The sequence below is a fragment of the Podarcis pityusensis genome (assembly GCF_964106645.2).
Source record: "Podarcis pityusensis genome assembly, chromosome: W".
NCBI classification, from domain to species: Eukaryota; Metazoa; Chordata; class Lepidosauria; order Squamata; family Lacertidae; genus Podarcis; species Podarcis pityusensis.
Window position 1 is genome coordinate 7,684,118 of NC_138045.1, and position 22,635 is coordinate 7,706,752.

A 22,635-nucleotide genomic window follows, 5' to 3' on the forward strand; every position below is an offset into this window, starting at 1 on the left:
TGATTTCATTTTGCACCCTTGCGTACACTCTGGGATCTTCTTCACTGACCCCCAGGACACGTGTGCCATGCGTCGGTGCCATAAGTGAGCACACGCATCATGAACTGGAACGTTGGCACACTGTGCTTGAGCCTCCTCCGTGTCATCTGGACCTGCAAAAGAAGCATCTATCACAAACAACCTGTCTTTACATTCAACACTGACTAGGTGCTGTCCATTCTTAGAAATAGAACACTTATTGTTCTCAAAACACACTCTGTAGTTCTCAGCAAGAAGTGCACTGACAGACAGCAACGCGCAGGACAGTCCTGGAACAACAAAAGCCTGGATTGAATCCTGTAAGAAAGAACAAAACAGTGAGCCAGTCTGCGTGAGTGGGTGTCGAGTCCCATCTGCTAAACAGACAGTTTTCCCAGAATTTACATAGGTGCAGTTCTCCTGGAATCCACTAGATGGCACGGGATGATGGGAAGCTCCTGAGTCTATGACAAAAGCCAGCACAGCATCCTGTTGACAACTCTTGACTGCAGCCATAGAGGCTGCCAAATGTTTATGTTCAGTGTCTCTGCCAGCTGCCTTCGGCTTGCCTTTCCCACGCTTTGAAGAAGAGCCCTTTATCTGGTTGCTACGGGAGACGGCCTTCGGCTGTTCCTGTGCCTCCACTGGACATTCTCTCACCAGATGGGAGGGGGAGCCACAGCGATAACAGCGGCGACGCGTAGCAACAGCTCTCACAGCTCCCTCTCCAGCCATTCCTTTGTTCCCAGCACCCCCACCTATGGGTGCACAGCCTGGGCCTGCACGCTCCCCAGCACTCTGGTTGTAGGCCTCAACATCACGCAGCCCCTCGGAGACAAAGCAGCTACTCCCAGCTGTAACGTCAGGAACATGGCCAGCAGTCCCCACTGGGCTCTCGGCTTCCTCTCTGCTCTCGGCTTTCTCCCGGCCCTGGGCTCCTGCTGAGCTTTCACACAGACTCCTCAGCACCTGCCAGGCGGCCTGAGCCGACTCAACGCCCTCCAGGTGGGGCAACAGCATAGCGTCCACGCTTGCTCTCAACATGCAGAGCTCTCTTTGCATTCTCTGCTCTCTATCTTCCAGCAAAACAGCCTCCAGGTCTGCTCCGCCATCTTCAGCAGCAACTGGCATGGGTGGGGCCGGCTCCTTCTGGGCTATACTCCAGAGCCCTGTGGCCAAAAACCACCCCCTTACTCTCCTAACCCAGATATCCCAGGACTGGGTTGTGAGCTTTTCAAACGGGACATCATAAAAGTCCTGGAGCTCAGCCATCTCCTCCCCCAGTGCTCCCATTGGGGCTTTGAAGTACTCACGCGTACCAGCCAGCTTCAAAGGAGAGGCCTCCAGTGGCTCTTTGCAGCACACAGCATTGCAGCCAGTCTCCCTGCTTTTCTCCCAGGCAAAGCCTCAAAGCAGGACTTTTTTCTTCCGGCAGCAAAAACAGCAGCTTCTCAGTTTTCTCAGCCTTTTTAAGCACACAGCACTTCAAAGCAGGCTTCAAAGCAGCTTCCTCTAATTGCAGTAACTATCACCCATAACCTCTGAAGCAGATTGATTTATTGCTCAGATAAGCCTGGCGTCCGGCCCGCTTCGGCTGCACAGCTCTTGCCGGCCAGGCCTCTGCATTCCAAACTCCACATTCCGATGCTCTAAGCAAAAGCAAAGATCAGCAGCGGTAAGAGAAAGCTTCAAAAACTCCAGTGCATGCTTCAGTGTGCTTAAATAAAGTCCACTCAGGATCTTAGCAGCTAAAAGCAGTTTTATTTACAGCAGACTATCCATTATCTATCACAGCGAACAGCATCGTGAAAACACGTCCTCTCTCCTCAAAAGCGAAAGTAGAGAGAGAACAAAGGCTTGAGGCTCTTGGAAATGACACAGAATTTCCCCCCTCCCAACAGTAGGCAGGGCGTACACTCTGAGCTGTTTAACCCTGTAAGCTCAGGTTCTCCTCACATATCCCACAAGGATACCTGCTTTTGCCCTGGAGTCAAGCTTGTGTCTGCGTTCCTTGGGCACGTGGAAGTAACACGGACTTCCAAACACACGTATGTGCGACAGATTGGGAGCTTTCCCGTGCCAAAGTTCAAATGGTGTGCGCTCTGCCCCTTTGGTTGGCAGTCTATTCTGCAAATAGACCGACATGTACACTCCTTCGGCCCACAGCTTCTGTGGCAAACATGCATCCTTTAGCATGCACCTTGTCATGTCCATAATGGACCTAAACTTTCTCTCAGCTATGGCATTCTGCTGTGGTGTGTAAGGAACTGTGGTTACGTGTGCAATTCCTTCCTTGGCCAGGAGAGCCTGCATTTCATTTGAGCAGTACTCACCTCCATTGTCGCTCATTAACACAGCTGGAGCTCTCTGGAATTTATTCTTGACCATGGCAATGTATTCCTGGAGCTTCTCCACTGTTTCACTCTTCTCTTTGAGGAAATATACAACACAAAATCTTGAAAAGTCATCCAGAAATATTAAAATATATCTATTCTTTCCCAGTGAGGGAACATTCATGGGTCCACATATGTCAGTGTGCACTATATCAAGCACTTTGTTGCTTCTTTGCTCTGCACAACGTGGAAATGAAGGTTTTACAGCCTTCTCTGTAATACAGCTTACGCACTTTGCTGGAGCTTTGTTGCTCTGCTTTACCTGCAAACTTCTTACAAGATCTCTTTTCTGTAGATCCAGAATGACGTTGGTATCTCTATGTCCAAGCCTTCTGTGCCATAGGTCCAGATCTGCCTCATCCTTCTGGCTGGAATGTGCCACTTTTGCAGACTGGTTCTCTGAAAGATCAAGCTCATATACACCATTTATTAGCTTTGCTTGAGCAACCACTTTGCCATTTTTAGTCACCTTGCATTCTCCATTTCCAAATGTGATCTGGAAACCTTTCTTGTCCAAAGTGGACACGCTGATTAAATTGCAGCTCAGCTCTGGTACGTATAAAACTCTAGAGATTGTGTTCTCAATGCATTCATTGTTTATATTGCATTTCAGACTCATGGAACCTGCACCTTTTGCTTTAACAATGTTGCCATCTGCAACCTCAATTTCAGATCCTTCTTCATCATTTATATCATTTATCTCATTAAAATTGTCCTTTTTATATGAAAAGTGTGAACTGGCACCTGAATCTAAAATCGATTTATTACGTTTATTTTCACGATTCTGGACAGCTAAATTCCTTTCTTGCAGTAACCATGTGCATTCACATTTCCCCTTCTTTTCCCCTTTTGGCTGAAAGGGGTGGGGTTTCTTTGCTTTAGGAGCCCTGCAATTCTTTGCAATGTGTCCTTCTTTGTTACAATTGAAACAAATCACTTTCTTAGGCATCTCTTTCGACTTTGTAAATTGCCTAGATGCATAACCACTGTCCATGCTTCTAGCATTTCTCACTGGAGATTCAGCTCTATCTCTGCATTCTTCTTTTAAATAACCAATCAAGTCTTTAAAAGTCAGACCTTGTCTATGGTCCATCAAACTTTCAAATGCGCTAAAGTGTGGTCCAAGTGATGATAACAAAATGCTATCTTTGTATCTTCATCAAAAGCTTTGGGAGTCAGATCAATTCTTTGAATAATCTCAGTAAACTTGTTGATGTGCTCTGTGAATTCCTCTTTTGAATTCATCCTCAATCTGGTTAATTTACACACCACGTTTCTGAAGCAGTTTATGCTAGATTCTCCATACACGTGCTCAATATCTCTTAAGATTTGAGACGCATCATCTGTACTATTTATTAATGATAGCTGCTCATCACGAAGTCCACTCAAAATTATGTGTCTAGCTTCGCTGTTCATGCGTTTCCAAGCACTTATCTTGGCTAAATCTCCCTCAGACGATCCCGTAGGTTGAGGGTCTAAAGCTTCCAAAATGTGCTTATAATCTAAACATGCTATCAAGTGCTGCTTCCAGTGTATGAAATTGTGTTCATTCAGCACAGGCATTCCTAGCTTTGCATCACTATCAAAAGCTGCTCTAGCCATCTTAAAATCCAAAATTTGAAAATTCTTCAAAATTTCAAAATTTCTCAAAGTTTTAAAATCAAAATCTCAAAAAATCTCAAAATGCAAAACAATTATTCACTGCCTTGGGTCACTGTGAACTCTGAAGGAAGGGGGGGGGTTGCTTAATCCCCACTGCACAATGGAACAAAGGACCATGTGCTTACCAGGAAGTTAACTCAGAAAAATACTACTCAACTCAAAATCACAATCCAATGCAATCCTTCAAAAATACGCAAAAATATGCAATACTGGGGCCAATAACCCTTTGTGGGAATGTTCAGGGGTGCAGGAGAGGATATATTGTGAGATTATATCCTAATCCAACTTGTGCTAACAAGTTTCCAAAATATCAGCAGAGTTTATAAACATTCCCCCTTTAAGTTCGCAACGGTAACGTGTGCACAGGTTCGCTAGAACCTCTATAATAATTACCCTGGTAATTTCCCCTTTTGTTCACTTTTAAAATACAAGACACAGCACAGTCTTTATAAAAACATAAAAGAGTTTACTCACGTTCTGTTCACAGTATGATCCCAGAAGGCAGACAGGCTTAAAAAGGTTACATACATTCAGAATCTATCTTATAGCAAGATAGTCCTTTCCTCCTCTCTTGGCTGAGAGCCAAGAGAGCATCTTTAGATGCTTCTTCTTCGAAAGAAAAATGGCAGAGAGAGAGAGATGGCTGCCTGCCCTGTGCTTTTATCATTTACCTGCACAGGTGAGGTCACATGCGGAGGAAGTCCATCCCAGGAAGTTTACCTGCTTGCTGGACAGACATCCCTCCCCATGTTCTAACATGTACACTCTCAGAATGTTGTCATTGACTGCTCCTGTGTTTACATCCCACAATTTGGAAAACTCTGGAATTCTGAACTTGCCTTTTGCTTTCTTGCTCCTTCGTTCAGTGGGTAGGCAGGTGTAGGTAGGGGCAAGTCGAAAGCTTCCTTGAAATTCCTCAGCCCCAGCCAGCATTGCCAATGGGCAGGATGATGAGAATTGTAGTTCAGCAACGTCTGGAGGGCCAGAGGTTGCCCTCACCTGTTTCATCGGTTAGCGTGCTAAGATCTGGGCACAAGCCCAATTCAGCTGACGGTACTTAACAAGGGCTTGCTTTACACAAAACATGAGAGCTAATACACTATTCTGCTCCAATATACAAAACAGCCCCTTCTCTAGAGAAAGCTCAAGAAAATACAGTTATTAGAAGATGGCCGCTGAGAGAGAAAAGGCCTGAGACTTCCGGTGAGCTGCAGCCACGAAAAAGGAGCACGAGGCTACCCTCCGGGGGGGTCCCGAACAACACGGGGGTCCAGAGGCATCACGAAGGCTTCGTGAACCTTGAAACCTCAGGAGGATTATCCTGGGGGACAGAGTACCCGGTGGTGCTGCGTGTGCTCTCCTGTTTTTTAGTTTTTAACAGGATTTGAGCTGCAACACGAGGGGAAGCAACAAACCCCGTGCTGTGAAGCCTCAGGCTCTGAGTGAAAGCGGTGAGCCTCCAACAGCAGTTAAGAAGCTGGATGTAAATAAGGCAATGAAAGCAACAACAAACAGAAATTTGGCCAGGAAAACCAGCGGAATAAGAAGACGTGGGGAGAAGGGAGAAGGAGTCCACTGCAGCGGTAAGAGTAAAATGGAGTATAGCGGAAGGCTGGGAGAGGAGAGAAGGTAAGAAAGTAACAGCTAAGTGGGTGTAGCGGAGAGACCTCGGATACAAAGTATAAGAAATCTGAGGCAACGAAATGACTGAAAATATCTTAATGGACTAGAGAGAAGTGAATGGAAATTCTTTGTTTGTCCAGGTCGGAGTGCGTTATGCCAGCGACTAGTTTGGGACACATAAGTGAGACCCTGCAATCAACCCTCTTGCTTGCCTGTTTAAACAGTGCCTGTTTTAAATAGTGCTTAAACTGTGATTTCTGCCTCCCACGTTTAAACAGTGATTGTTTTATGCTTGAGGAGTCTGAAGGACTAAAAATTGAACTGGAAATAAGAGGAACTGAAACACTGAGAGGCAGCGTCTCTTTAAGGAGGTTTGGGAGGAGAACATGAACTGTATGAGGAGAGTTTGAGAATACAGTGGGACTCTCCGCCGCCATTTCACACTTGTTTCCTCCTCCTTCTTTAAAGTGGTACACAACAACAACCAATTAGGAGAAGATGGACGCTGCACTTTAAGCGATTGAATTACCGCTTTAGTCGGAAGAGACTGGGGACAAACGGATAAGGGGAAAAGAAAGGAAGGCTTAAGTAGGACTTTTCGGCAAGACCTTCCGTTACCCCGGGAAGCTCCTCTCCTCGTGGAGCTCCTTCCACTTGACTCCGCCTCTCTTCCCCGTTTCTGCTCTTGCATTGAGACTCACCTCGTATCCCGTTCCTGTTCCTGAGAACTTTTTGGTTGTGTGTCTTCCCCCTCCCCCCTTTTTTTCTCGGTTTCTTGTTGTTGTTCTCCCCTCTCCTTCCCTCTTCTTCTTCTTTGTATTTTTCGTATTTTAAGAGTTAAGTCTTGGAAAGCAATTAAGGCGCCGCCGTGTGGGGGTAGAGGGGAACTACATGGGAAGAACTACATCGGAAGAATAGAGAAAGTCAATATCTCAGTTTAGCGACCTCTAGGGGTGAAAAATTTTTACTAGTTAATTAATATAAGCTGAAATACAAAATGAAAAAGGGGTGGGAATGCCAGTAGAAAGGAGACCATCCAGATAAAGAAAATGGGAAAGAAGGGAAAGAAATCTAGGACTATGACAGCTTAATGGTGGAAATAAGGAAAGAATTTAAACATAATGAACAATATATCGAGAAAAAGTTATTAGAAGTACAGGATACATTGGATAAGAGATTGGAGGGGGTGGTGGGAGAGCTGACAGGAAAAGTAAAAGATTTGACGGTAAGATCCAACGCTCTTGAGGACTCAATGAAGAGGGTGCAAAAAGATATGAAAGAAAGTAGGAAGGATATGGATAGGCCAGGGGTCGGCAACCCGCGGCTCCGGAGCCGCATGCGTCTCTTTAGCACCTTTGCCATGGCTCCGGGGCGGAGGCGAGGGGAGGAGGCGCATTTTCCGGGTGGAAACACGCAAAAAGCCGCTTACGAGTGGATCACTTGCTTATCTACCGGGGGCGCCTTGATCGCGCCGAAAACCTCTCCGTTTGGATTGCTTGCTGCCTAGCCAAGTCGATTTGCCGCTGGGAGCCCAGCGCGCTACGCAAGCTCATCGCCGCATTTTACCTTTCCTGGGGAGGACTCGGCGCGCCTGGCGGATCAGGTTGTGGGGTACTATTATTTCAAGTCGCGGTTGCGTGGAATTTGTGCTTTGTGACCGTTTGAAGCGGGGGTTTTTTCTTGGGAGGCTGGGCGGCGCGAAGAGAGGGAGGCTTGTGGTAGCGTTGGGGCTTGTCTCTAGCAATGTAAGTCCTCGCTATTTGGTCACACGCGCAGCATTCTCCTTGTGGGGGTGAGGTGGCTTTGGCGCTCCAACGCTTGCTTTGCGGGCTGCTTTCTTTAACGCAGAAGGTTGAGGCTCTAAAAGCGTCGGAAGCAGCTGTGCTGTTGCTGGGTAACCGGATCGTCCCGGCAGCCATCTTATTTTTCCACGTGGTCTTCTGAGGCGGCCGCCATCCACGTGGGAGTTAGTTGCCTGAAGCCCCTTTTTAGTTGCTTGAAGCCCCTTTTTAAACTTAAGCAGGGGAAAGTTCAGTGAATAGCTAACGCTTTCCTTGGGGAACGTTATGCAACAGCTTCTTGCCGGTCTTTGTCGTCCCGCCTTTGTAAGCAGGCTGCATTGAAAGGGGGCATGTACGCTGGTCACTGTTTTGAAGGGGAGTGAAGAACACACACTCAAAAAAGGTAACTTGTTAATTTAACGTTTATTTCTATGAGGGGGAGTAATTCTGAGGGGTCAAACAAAGAAATAATAAAAAAGTGTCAAAAAAGTTATTTTTATAATGACGAGGATGACATTGGGCCCTCATTATTAATTAGTATTTACATGAGGCACTGATTATGATTTATGGTACACTGGGGCCCTGATGAATTTTCTATGGCATTTTGGGGCATTGATTATTGGGCATAGCAAATTTTGCTATGGGGCCCTCTGATTTCTAATTACGTCCCTGTTTTGGACCCCCGGTAGGCCAGCCATGGATAAAGGCAAGAAAAGAAAAATTTCTGAAGAAAACAGAATGTTGAATGATACATGGACAGAATCATTTGCATTCTTTACTGACAAGACTGGTTTACCAGTATGCTTAATAAGTGGTGAGAAATTTGCAAACAACAAAAAGTCAAATATTGCAAGACATTTCCAGAATAAACACACAGCCTTTGCTGAAAAATATCCAGATGGAGATGAGAGACGAAAAGCCGTTGCAGAACTTATGAGGAAGGTTGATAGGAGCAAAAATAATTTCAAGAATTGGGTGAAGTCTGCAAATTCCACAACATATGCTAGTTTTGTAGCCGCTCAGGAAATAGTCAAGCACGGGAAGCCGTTCACAGATGGAGAGTATATAAAAGAAGCATTCATTAAGATTTCGGAACATCTATACATGGACTTCAAAAACAAGAATGAAATTGTGCAGAAAATCAAAGACATGCCTCTGTCTGCGAAGACTGTTAAAGACAGAGCCCTAAAAATGGCAGAAAACATTAGCAAACAGCAAATTCAAGACATTAATTCAGCTGTGGCGTACTCCATCGCCTGTGATGAGTCCAAAGATAAAGGTGATATTGAACAAATAGCGCTGTTCTGCCGATATGTGAACTCTTTTGGGCCACAGGAAGAACTGATTGAGCTGATACCACTAAAAGACCAAACAAGGGGTGGACTTCCGGGTTAGCGCCATCGGCGAATGGCGGAGTTCCTCCGACCGGAGGAACTGGCTCCGTGGAAACTGGGTCTTCCCGCCGCGGTGAAGGTGGGGACCCGCTAGAAATCCCAGGCGGAGGAAGCCTGGGAACGTGGGGTTCAGCAGGGCACCAGGAGCGCCCCCTACTCATGGGGAACCCCTTTTCGGGATTCCGGAGTGAAGTGGGGTGAGCGGCGCGGTGCTGCGAACTGACTGCTACTTTCACGGAGTGAAGCCGCACAGCCATCGCCGGAGAGCGCTGACTTTTTCCTGTGGACAATTGGATTTAAAACAAGTACCCGTGAGTAGAAACGGAAAATTGGATCAAGAAATATCTTAATTTGACATCGAAGCGGGAAGGTTCAAAACAGGAAGTCCGCCTTCCGCTTTTTCTATATAGACTGAAGCAAAAACCTTGTAAGCTAAAGCCTGGAAAGTCGTTAAAAAAGCCTAAATTTCCTTCATTTATAGCTACTGAGACCCCCTTGGAGGCAGGAGAGAAGGGGGGGGGACTTTGTGTAACGCCTGCAGGAGAGGGAGTGAAGAAGGATAAGTTTCCACCGTCTCTAACCTGGGAACGGGGTGTCAGAGACAGAAATTGTTGGAGAGGTTCATTGACTGTGAATGGAATACTTTGACAGATAGCTAAAGAAGAGAAATAAACTGATTCCAATGTTGCCTTTTGCATTCTAAAGAAACAAAATATCTGAAAAATGAAAGTAATTTTCCTTTGTTGGACTTGCCTTAAAAAGATGGATACAAATAGAAATTGTCTCCTCTAGAGGGAGCCTGCTAAATTGTTGCTGCAGTCTACTTGAGGACTCCACAGCTGTGAGATTAAGATCGTGGGATTAGTCCTTTTGACCTTGACTAAATATGAGCTGGGAGGAAGTTTTGGTGCTTGCTTTATGCAAGACAAGTGCTTTGTTGGAACAGATGCATGAGAAGATGGATTTGATGACTGTTGTGGCCAATAACTGTGGACAAATAGTGAATAGTGATACAGAAACCATCCAGGGACCAACTCAGGAACCTGTATTGATTGGGCAAGTGCAGAAGATAATGGAGGAGGCTGCGGTTGCACCTCAAATAATACAAATGGAGAGACCCAAGGCCCTACAGGAGCATAAGCCGCTGTTTTTGAAGATTGAAGTTGGAGTGGGCCAGGGGGAGTCTGGAGCTGAGGAGGCTCTTAACTCTGGAGAGACTTTGAAATATGCTCGTAAATATTTTTTGGATTATATTGATGACTGTGGGGAGTGGGACTGTGGGGAATGGGCTGGTTTGATGAAGGGAGACGGAGATAATTTTGGGTTGGAACCCCCCAGAGACCTACTCCTCAATGAGAAAGGAAAGAAATTAAGAAAGAGACCAACAAAAGACAAGGAAAAGTGCAAGTATAAACAACAAGAAGAAGAAGATCTGCAGAAGGGACATGGAAGAGACTTAAGGGCCTCGGACATAAGACTTCCAGGTTGATGGACTAGATGGAATAGACAGTAAGGACTGACACGACCCGAGACCAGAGGAGACGTTGGATGAAGATTGGAAGAAAATTTATAAAGAAAATTTTTATTTAGGGAATTAGCTTAAAATTAATGAATATTAGGGGAAATGTTGGAATGAAACTATATGACTCTAGTAGAAATGATATCAGGAGCTATGTATAACTGAGTATTAAGTTTTAAGCTTTAAGGTATTTTATGGTAAGATAAGGTTAAATAAATTAAGGTAATTTGAATAACAGAATATGGGGAAAGATGGGAAGGATCTATCGAGTTAATTAATAGGTTAAATTGTTAAGATAAATTATGTAATAAAAATTGAGAAAGATGGAAAGAATTTGCTGAAATAACTAACTAAACTAGAATACAAAAAGGGAGGTGTGAGGAGGTCAACGAAACAAGCAAATGGAAGTTAAAGATATGTAATATGGGATTTGTGTCTTTCTTTCCTCTTTTTTATTTTTATTTTTTGCTGTATTGTTGTATTGGTTTTTATGTTTTGCGTTTTTTCTTCTTTTTATGTATTGTAGTGTTGTTTTTTATTTTTTATTTTTTTCTGTAATTCTGAAATTATTAATAAATATTATTTTAAAAAAATAAAAATAAAAGACCAAACAAAAGGTGAGGATATCTGTAAGGCTGTCCTGGACTTTTTAAGTGCTAAAAAAATAAACACCAACCACCTGGTCTCAGTGGCTACTGATGGGGCACCGAGCATGAGAGGAGCACAGAAGGGCTTTGTGGCTCTACTGCAGAAGGCGCTGGGTAGAACGCTGCTGTCATTTCATTGCATCCTGCACCAAGAGGCATTGTGTGCTCAAACATTTCCCCCCAAATGCACAAAAGTGATGGATGGATGTGGTCATTCAGATTGTTAAAAAGATAATGGCAAAGGGTTTAAACCACCGCCAGTTTTGTTTGCTATTGCATGAGGTGGAAAGCACATATTCTGACCTCCTGCTCCACAACAAGGTCCGGTGGTTGTCCAGAGGCGAGGTGCTAAAACGCTTTGTCACATGTTTGGAAGAAGTAAAAACCTTCCTGGCCAGCAAAGAGCTCACCTTTGCTGAGCTGGAACAGCCAGAGTGGCTGGAAAAATTACATTTTATGGTAGACATGACAGCCCATCTAAACACACTAAATACAACCCTTCAGGGGAAAGGAGGCACAGCCCTGCACATGCTGGAGGAGGTTTTGGCATTCGAGCGCAAGTTGACAGTGTTTGTCAAAGATTTCCAGAGAGGTACACTGTCTTACTTTCCCTCTTTGAGAGAGTTCAGACAAAGTCATGATACGATAAATTTGGAATATTTCAAGTCTGCAATCACCGCAATGCAAAGCTCATTTGGGAAACGATTCTGTGGGTTCAGAGAGGAAAAAAACACATTATCCTTCCCTGTCACTCCCCTGGCGATCGATCCATCCCTATTGAATATGACTGCATTTGCAGGTGTAAGTCAACCTGATCTTGAGCTGGAACTGGCCGATATAGCCGACAAAGATATATGGGTGTCCAAGTTCAAATGCTTGACCGCTACTCTTGAGGATGTTGCCCGTCAGAAGGCCATTCTGGCTCAGAATCATAAATGGAGTGATATTGAAAACCTTCCCAAACAGGACAAGCTTGTATTCGAAACATGGAATGCCATCCCCAACACTTATATAAACATGAAAAAGTATGCATTTGGAGTCCTGTCGATCTTTGGTTCCACATATGTATGTGAGCAGGTCTTCTCCAACATGAACTATATTAAAAACAAACATCGATCACGCCTCACAGATGACAGCTTGCAATCCTGTGTGAAAATGAAGGTGACGTCTTACAGCCCTGATGTGCAGACACTGAACACTGAGGTTCAGGAGCAAAAGTCCCATTAACCTGGTTACCTGGTTGTAAATTAAATATTTTAATTAGCTATTAATTTGTCCTTTTTTTCTTGAGATTGACAGCTGACTGCACGATCCTGTATATATAGCATTAAGGTAAGAAACAATATATGCAGTGTTATATTTGTTTTAAATGTCACAATGGTTTTGCGGCTCCCAGTTGTTGTTTTTCTTTGGAAACGGGTCCAAGTGGCTCTTTTTGTCTTAAAGGTTGCAGACCCATGGGATAGGCTTAAAATAGAGGTCAAGGAGATAAATAAAATACGGGAAGAACTGTTGGACAGTATGGCAATGACTCAGATGAGACAGAAACAATCAAATCTGAAATTCAGGGGGATCCCAGAGGACCCAAATGAAAATATAAGATCTAAACTGGTTAAAGAACTGGCAGCTTGGTTAGATATGAAAGAAGAGGATATGGGATATTCAATAGCAAACATCTTTCGGATAAAAGTAAAATCCGCTAAAGCTAGAGGGAAGAAACTGCCAGGAGTTCAACTCTTTGGACATGAGGAATGAAGTACTGAAACAGAACTATAACAAAAAGTTGTGTATTCAGGGAAAACCAATTATTATATTTAAAGAGATTCCTTCAAGATTTCTTCGAAGGAGAGACGGTTATAAAAAATTAACCAACCAGTTGAAGAAAAATGGGATCCAATATAGATGGGAATTCCCGGAAGGGATTTCATTCTATTTTAAGGAAAAAAGATTTAAACTATCCAGTCCTCTGGAGCTGGAAAAATTTGCAAGAAGGTACGAAAAGGAACTGGGAAGGATGGGGGGATGGGAGGAAGGGGGGAGCAGATGGGGGGAGAGAGGGGTGGAGATGGAGGGAGTGGAGAGGGAAAAGAGGAGGAAAATTCAGGAGAAGAAAAAGAAGAGGAAGAGACAGAAGATAAGGAACAGTAGATCTAACTTAGATTTGATAACCTATTTACTGTATATCAACCATGGCTTTAAAAATACTGTCGTGGAATGTGAACGGGCTTAATAATAAAAATAAAAGGAACCAGATTGCCCACGTATTATTAAAGAGGAACCTTGATTTAATTTGTCTACAAGAGACCCATGTAACAAAGAAGCATAAAAGAATCTTAAGCAATAAGAGATTAGGGTTGGATTTTGTGGCATCAGATAATGTTAAGAAAAGAGGAGTGGTACTATATATAAAAGAAAAGCTTGACCCAAAATTAATTTATAAAGACAAAGAGGGAAGAATGATAGTAGTAGAAATCACTTTTCAAGGAGAAATAATTGTCGCCGGAATATATGCGCCTAACGATAAAAAGTCTGGGGTTTTTTTGGAATTGGGTAATAAGTTAATAGACTGGATGGAACAAAAATTGATATTGATGGGGGATTTCAATGGAGTGGTTCTACCGAACTTAGATAGATCAACAAAAAAGCAAGAAATGAAGGAAGGTAAATTACCTAGAACCTTCTTTGATTTGGTGGATAATATGGGATTAATTGATGCCTGGAGATTTAAAAACCCTACTATAAAACAGTTTACCTTCTTCTCAAACCCAAACCAGAGTTGGGGGAGAATAAATTATATCTGGATCTCGAAGGAACTGACGCAAAGTTTACTTAAATCAGAAATTCTCCCACAAACCATATCAGACCATAATCCAGTATATACGGAGATAAAGGGAAAGGATTCTAGAACATTCAGATGGAGAATGAATGAAAATTTATTTAATGACCAAAAGATAATAAACAAGGCGAAAGAGACAATCAAAGAATATTTCAATTGGAATCTAAACAAAGGAATATCTTGTTGGGTGTAGTGAAGGGTTAACCTTCTGTGTCTCGAGGCTGAGAGGAGGCGCTTACAAGGGAAGTAAGCCAGGACGTGACGAAAGCAGCTTGGAATGCTGTGAGCAGAGTGAAAAGTGAAAGCAGCTTTGTTACGCAGCTGCAAAGCTGAGAGAGAAGGACGCAAAATGCAACTTGAATCAGATGGTGTGTATGAACTGTAAATATGCTACTTTTGAGCAAATAAAGTGCTACTAGGAAAGAAGAAACGTGTTCTACTTCTTTTACTGCCCTTCCAACACGGACGCGGTGCAATTCTGCTAATTGCTTTACGACCTGTAGAGGAGTGCAGGGGAGCGTGCCGGACGCCAAGAATAAAGCAATAAATCTATCCTAACATGGTTATGGGTCAACGTGAAGCGTGTGAGGAAGGGCTTTGAAGCTTTATCTGCTGAACGTCAGTTTGATCGACTGCCGGAGACTTCAAAGAGGCAGATCGGAGGAGGCTGACGGAGGCTGGGAGCTGAAAGCCATGACGTCCGGAGTTCCCAGTTTGGCTGAGTGAGTACCCTTTGGAAAAAGCCAACAGAAGGGGGCAGTGGCTCAGCCCTGTGAACATGGCTTTGAGCTTAAACTGCCATGTCAGAAACTGACTAGCCACAATTGGCTGCAGTGGAGCTTTCAAGTGGAGCTTTTGCTAGTTGGGGAGCAGCTGTGGAATGTAATTCACCCCACACAGAATGCAGCTGGGAAAGCAGAGGCTAATAGGGCTGCAGAGCAAAGTGAAGTGGAGAAGCGTGTGCTTGCTTTTTTGGCAGAAAGTGTGGATGCTCATCTGGTGCCTGTTGTCCTGGGTGCAAGAAAGCCAGAGGCTGCTTGGCTAGCACTCCAAGAAGCTTGTGGAGCTGGAGTGGGAAGCAAGGGCCGAGAAGTGGCTGCATCCGAAAGGGAGAGGCAAGATGGCGCCGGCCACATTCTTGAGTGCCGATACACAGCTGGCAGGAGCTGTGAGTCCCCACAGGGGGGCGAAGGGACTGTTGCTGTTGTTGTTGCTAGCAATGCTGCTTGTGCTTTTGCTGAGCCTGGGAGCTGTGTGGATGCTGCAACGTGTCTGTGTGAGGAACCTGGAGAGAGGCCAAGTTTTGAGAGCCCTTTATCCATCAGACGGGGTGCAGGAAAACGTCCTCGAGACCCCGTGAGCAGTGGGGGGGCAGTGAGCAGTGAAAGCTCAGAGACGCCTCTTTCTCCAAAAGCTGCCAAGAGTTGTTTACGTCGTGAGTCGGAGCCTGGGAAGCTGAAAAGGGCTAGAGGCTTCAAGGTCAGCCACCTGCAGCAAGTAGAGATAAGAGCTTCAGAGTTGTGTGGGAACGCCGAGACAAGTCCAGTCTCCATGGCAACTGAGAGAGTTGCATCTACGGAAGCTGTCAAGGTCGTGGGCAAGTCTTCCTGCCGGGGGGAGTCTGTTGCTGTGACAACCAGAGAGGACATCTACAGAAGCCCCAAGGAGGGGGGTAGTGAGGAGATTGTTGCCCTGGCGACCCAGGAATGTAAACAACAAGACTTTCTCACTGTAATAATAGACTCTGGTGCCTCAAATTCGTTGGTGCCATCTCCTGATCTTTTGAGGAATTGCAGGACAGTAAAAACTGAGAAGTATGTTACGTTTGCAGGTGGAAACAGAAAAAAACTGACAGAAACAGGACTGTTCTTCTGTTCTTTTCTTAAGCATGAAGTCAAAGCTTATGCAGTGCCCGGTTTAACTAACTGTTTGTTAAGTGTGCATGATCTATTGATCGATGATTTTCAAATTTCTTTTGCAGGTGACAAATGTGAATTTTCCAAGGATGGGAAACACGTGTACACAGTGCAGTCTAAAGATAATTTGTTTGCTGTAAATGTGCCTTTTTCCACAGGAGAAGATGACACCGAAGATGCGAAGGGCCAATGTGTGAATGTAGCGCCCCACAATGGTTGTTCCCATATTTGGCACAGACGCTTCGCTCATTTGAATTGGAGATTTCTCCAGAAAGCACCAGAGCTGACACAAGGGTGCAAATTTAATGTTTGTGACAAATTTCTAGATTGCAATGCATGTAAACAGGCGAAAGTTGTGACATGCTCATATCCAAAGTCAGAGAGGCAGACCACAAAACCCTTTGAATTAATTCATGCAGATTTGTGTGGACCCATGTCTGTTGAGTCACTGGGAGGTTCGAAGTATTCTTTGCTTTTGATTGATGATTTTTCGAGGTCTGCTTGGACCTTCTCTCTGAAAACGAAAGGGGAGGCGGCTGAAATGATCAGGGATTGGATCACCGCAGTTGAGGTAACTTTTTCCACCAAAGTTCGTGGTTTTCAAAGTGACAGAGGTGCTGAATTCACTGGTTCTGCTTTACAGGATTTCTTTAGGGAGAAGGGGATTAGCCACAGACTGACCGCTCCTTACTCTCCGCAACAGAATGGGCTGGCAGAGAGAAAGAACAGGACGGTGCAGGAAGCTGTGTCTGCGATCCTGTGGGACGCAGGGCTACCCCAGAAATATTGGTCGGAGGCTTGGCGATATGTGGTCCATACCGAGAACAGAGTGTACAACTCTAGTGTAGGAAATACACCGTATTTCTTACTTCATGGAGATAAGCCTAAGGTACACTACCTTCGTGTGTTTGGTTGTGAGGCTTGGGTGCTTATTCCAAAGGCTCTACGCAAAAAAGGTGAGCCAAGATCTAAAAGAATGATCTTTGTAGGGTATGAGCCTGGCTCAAAGGCCTGGAGGTTTGCATACCCAAGTGGAGACCAGTCCAGGTTGGTTATCAGCAATAGCGCTGAGTTCTGTGAGCAAGCTGGTTGGAAACGTCTGCACGCTAATCCAGACGTGCTTCCACAGCAGTTCTATGACTCAGACAAGGAGGAGGAGGAACTTGGAGCTGGGGACCACGGTCCAGAGGGACAGAGTCCAAGGCAGGGACAGCTCAGGATCCCTCAGAGGGGGGAACCTAGAACACCTCCTCAGGCAAGTGTCAAGTTTGAGCTAAAGAGTGAGCCTTCTTCACCTGCTGGACGAGCTGTAAGGCCCAAGAGGCGCAGCAGGTCAGAGGGGGAAGACACTGAAGCTGAGGATGATTTAGCTGGACCCAGTGAAGCGGCAGGGTCACCAAGAGTCACACTGAGGAGATCAGCGAGGAAAAAGAGGCCTCCTGATCGGTACGACGCTTCAGGCATCTGGGTAGGTTCTGCAAGATGTGAACCTGAATCCTTCGAGGATATTCAGAGTTTACCTGAGGAAGAAGCAGGCAAGTGGCACAGAGCAATGGACAAAGAGATGAAGTCCATGAAAGATCTAGGTGTCAATGTTGAGCGTGCACGGGATGGAAGTTTTTTGCTCAGCCAGAGAGGTAAAATTGAGCAGTTGCTTCAGAAAATGAGGATGAGTGATTGTGCAGGAGTAAAAAGTCCTATGGAGACTAGTTTTGTGAAGGACAGCCAGCAAGTAGAACGCACTGCGTTCGAAAATACTGAAGTGTTTCGGTCAGTCCTAGGGAGTTTGTTGTACTTGTCCCAGTGGAGCAGACCTGATATAGCGTTTGCTGTCAATCTGCTCAGCAGGGAGGCATCAAACCCTAGTGTGCAAGCCTGGAATGGCGTCAAGAGAGTTCTGAGGTATTTGCAGGAGACCAAAGACTTTTGTCTTAGGTTGCCAGCTCAAGGAGAAGTCAAACTGACTTGCTTTGTGGACTCGGATTGGGCTAATCTTGAGGATCGCAAGTTTGTGTCTGGCCTAGTGGTGAAGTTTGGGAACTCAGTAGTTGGATGGAGGTCCAAGAAGCAAAGTCTTATAGCGCTCTCATCCACTGAGGCTGAGTTTAGTGCTCTTTCAGAGATGTGCAGAGAAGTAGAGTTCTATGCTTGTTTGGTGCAGGAACTCTGCGAAGTGGATTGTCTGCCGATACGTGTTTTCGAGGACAATCAACCATGCCTGCGTTTGGCAGAGTCAGGTAAGTTCAAGGCCAGAACTAAACACCTAGACATTCGTTTTCGGAATGTGTGCCAGAGTGTTCAGGAGGGATTAGTTGCACTGAAGTATTGTCCCTCTGCCAAGAACCTAGCTGATGGGTTCACGAAGCCACTCACCTTCCAAAGACATGGGGAGTTTTGTGAAGGTCTGGGTTTGGGACGACCAAGGGTCGATTCTTCCCTCAGGCGCGAGACAAGAGGGGGTGTTGGGTGTAGTGAAGGGTTAACCTTCTGTGTCTCGAGGCTGAGAGGAGGCGCTTACAAGGGAAGTAAGCCAGGACATGACGAAAGCAGCTTGGAATGCTGTGAGCTGAGTGAAAAGTGAAAGCAGCTTTGTTACGCAGCTGCAAAGCTGAGAGAGAAGGACGCAAAATGCAACTTGAATCAGATGGTGTGTATGAACTGTAAATATGCTACTTTTGAGCAAATAAAGTGCTACTAGGAAAGAAGAAACGTGTTCTACTTCTTTTACTGCCCTTCCAACACGGACGCTGTGCAATTCTGCTAATTGCTTTACGACCTGTAGAGGAGTGCAGGGGAGCGTGCCGGACGCCAAGAATAAAGCAATAAATCTATCCTAACATATCTATAGAAACGGTATGGGATGCAGAAAAGGCCGTTATGAGAGGCTTCCTAATCCAGAAAAATATCCACCTAAAAAAAGAAAAAGAGAAAAAGAAAGAAGAAATTTTATTACATCTTATGGAGAATGAAAGACAGCTAACTATTAAACCAGGAGATGAAATAATAAAACAAAATATAAAGATGCTACAAGCTCAATTTTCTATGATAGTGAACCAGGAGATTGAATGGAGGATTAAAATGATGAAACAAAAGAACTTTGAATCAGCGAATAAGATAGGGAAATACTTAGCGTGGCAATTAAGAGAAAGGAAAAAACAAAATATGATATGTAAGATAAGGGATGGAGAAAGGACAGTGGAAGATCCAATAGAGATAAAAAAGATATTTCAGAAATACTATAAGGAATTATATAAAAGAGAAAATGAAATAGATAATGAAATAGAAGGTTATTTGGAAAAACATCATTTGCCACAAATAACGACTGAAGAAAGAGAACAATTAAATCAGATAATTACAGAAGAAGAGATCAGGAAAGCAATAAAGAAAATGAAAATAGGAAAAGCACCAGGGCCAGATGGCATATCGGCCAAGTATTACAAAATATTAAGTGACCAACTATCACCAATACTATGTGAAGTTATGAATAACATCTTAAAAGAATGGAAAATTCCAAATACTTGGAAAGAAGCCTACATTACCTTAATCCCTAAAAAAGATGCGGATGGCCTCAAGGTGAAAAACTACAGGCCGATTTCATTATTAAATAACGATTATAAACTATTTGCCGATGTGCTGGCGGAAAGACTAAAAAAAGTGTTAAATAAAAGAATCCATAAAGACCAAGCGGGTTTCCTACCGGGGAGACAACTAAAAGACAACGTAAGAACCGTGATAGATATTATTGAATACTTGGAAAGTAGACTAGATAAGCAGGCAGCGCTGATATTTATAGATGCCGAAAAGGCATTCGATAATATCTCTTGGCGCTTTATGAAGGAAAATTTGAAAATGATGGGGATTGGAGAAGGATTTAGAAAAGGTATTGAAGCTATTTATCAAGAGCAAAAAGCCAAACTTATAATAAACAATAATATATCAGAATCTTTTGATATTGCTAAAGGGACGAGGCAAGGATGTCCTCTGTCTCCCCTGCTATTTATAACAGTGCTGGAAGTATTTAATAAGAAGTTAAGGGAAACAACGGAGGTCAAAGGAGTGAAGGTAGGAAGTAAAGAATATAAAATGAAAGCTTTCACGGATGACATAGTATTAACATTGGAAGACCCAAAGAATAGTCTGCAAGAAGCATTACAGAAATTAGAAGAGTTCGGCAAAGTGGCAGGTCTTAAACTCAACAAGAACAAGACTAAAATGTTGACAAAAATATAAGCAAAGAAGATATAGTAGAATTAGAACAAAAAACCGGAATTATGGCAGCAAAGAAGGTGAAATATCTCGGAGTGTGGATTACAGCTAAAAACATAAACTTATATAAAGATAACTATGAAGCTACTTGGAAGAGTATTAAGAAAGATCTAGAAATCTGGGAGAGACTGAAACTTTCTTTTTTGGGGAGGATATCAGTTATCAAAATGAATGTCTTGCCCAGAATGCTATTTTTGTTTCAAACTATTCCAGTAATTAAGGGGCTGAAACAGTGCAAAGAGTGGCAAAGGGCTTTGGCAAGATATATTTGGCAGGGTAGAAGACCGCGAATAAAAATGAAAATATTGGTAGATAAAAAAGAGAGAGGAGGTTTCTCATTACCAGATTTGAGTTTATACTATGAAGCGGCGTGTTTAATGTGGGTGAAAGATTGGATAAAACTGGAAAATACTGATATTTTGGATTTAGAGGGCTTCGATAACAGGTACGGGTGGCACTCGTACCTGTGGTACGAGAAGGTGAAAGTTCATAGAGGCTTTCTAAATCATATAATTAGAGGACCAATATTCCAAGTTTGGGAAAGAAATAAAGATTTGCTGGAAAAGAAAACACCCTGGTGGATTTCACCAATAGAAGTGCTGACTGTGAAAAAAACTAATATGGAGGGGGGGAAAGCCACTTATGAAGAACTTACCAGGAAAACCGATCAGGGCATAAAACTTAAACCCTATGAAGAGGTAAAGAACTTATTTACAGGGTGGTTGCAATACCACCAGGTAAACGACTTGCTAAAAGAAGACAAAAAGAAATTAGGATTTGAAGATAAAAAATCTAAATTTAATGTGGAAGTTATAGAAGGTAAAAATAAAACTTTGTCTAGGATGTATGATCTCTTATTGGACTGGTACACAAAAGACGAAGAGGTGAAGGAGGCTATGACCAAATGGGCCATGGATATTGGTCACAATATTGATTTTGTAATGTGGCATGAATTGTGGAATGTTAATATGAAGTTCACGGCGTGTAAGGCATTGAGGGAAAACCTTTGGAAAATGATTTATAGGTGGTATCTCACGCCAGTGAAGTTAGCTAAGATTTATAGATTGTTCCTCTTATTTTTTAATGCCTTCCCCAAAAAGAATACAAAGTCTCTAAAGGTCTTTTTTGTTACTTTTATATTATTTAGTTTCCTTTGCCTAGCTTAAAGGTTGCTGAGGACTTTCACTTTTCTGTTTCTACAGCAGGTGAATAATCACTTCCTTTCTTCACTCTTACGACTATGTATCCTGCGCCTTTTTCACTCCGAAAAGCGGGTCGGGCTCCTCAATTAAATCCTTTTGCATCCAGATCTCACTTAGTGTATAGTCCAGATTTTTTAGCCAAAAATTGCTCCAAAGACACTAAGGGTTCTGTTCTTAAAGTTACGGAGGTTTGTCGCTTTTCCAGTGGGAGCTAGAGGCATCGCAACACGGGGTCCGCAGAGCTTACCATTCGCGTTTCTCAGTCCCGTCGCTCTCGAGTCCCTTGAGAAAAAACCCGAAAAAACATCAGAACCACTCCAACGCTGCTGGATAGCTTATCGCTCAAGGGTGTCCCCCTTGAGATTTTGGGGGTCGCAGTGCCTTTGCGTTGCCCCCAAGCCTGCGTGAGGCTCGGAAAAGCCCTTCAGCTGCTTCTCCGTGCTCCCTGCTGCTTGCGATCCAAACCGGAAGTCGCCACCCGCTTTTGTACATTGCTGTCTTTTATGACATTCTAACAGTTGCATCTTTGTATTCAATCCCTTCAGCACCTTGGACAGCAGTCTCTCAAGGCTCAGCCACAGGTACCTGGTGCCCCATGCTTCCTAGGCCCAGGTCCGTGCTTTAAAGGCACTGTGTCCGAGTGTTTTGTTGTCCCAGAGCTTTCTAATTGTGACTCATTTTCTTTTCTTTTTTTTAAATGATATTTATTAAGGTTTCCAAAAAAAGAATTTTTTTTTTTTTAATAATTTTTATTAAGGTTTTAAACAAAGAAAAAAGAAAAACAACACACACAAAAAACCAATACAAAATTTAACAATAAAAACACAAAACATAACAATTAAAAACAAACTCTCTTTTCCATTCCCAATTTTAAATTACTTATTTTCTGGACTTCCTCATACCTCCCTCTTTTGTATTCCAATCTACATTATTTGTCCAGCAGTTTCTTTTCCACTTTTTTAAACCCAATCTTTAGTTTAATAAAATATTAAAATATATAACTTCAACTTTTTTAAACCTATTCCTTGTTCTTAATGTCATATACCTTTAAATTTTTCCCTTTTATTATCAAATTTCCATTTCTTTAAACATCTTTAATCTTGATCTTTAATCTTAATCTATCCTTAACTTTAACCTGTACAGCTGGAAACGACTTATTTTCAATCCAACATCATTCTAACATTCCTTAATTTTACAGTGTTTCTGAAGATAGTCTTTGAATTTCTTCCAGTCTTCCTCCACCGACTCTTCTCCCTGGTCACGGATTCTGCCAGTCATTTCCGCCAATTCCATATAGTCCATAAGTTTCATCTGCCATTCCTCCAACGTGGGAAGTTCTTGTGTCTTCCAATACTTTGCGATGAGTATTCTTGCTGCT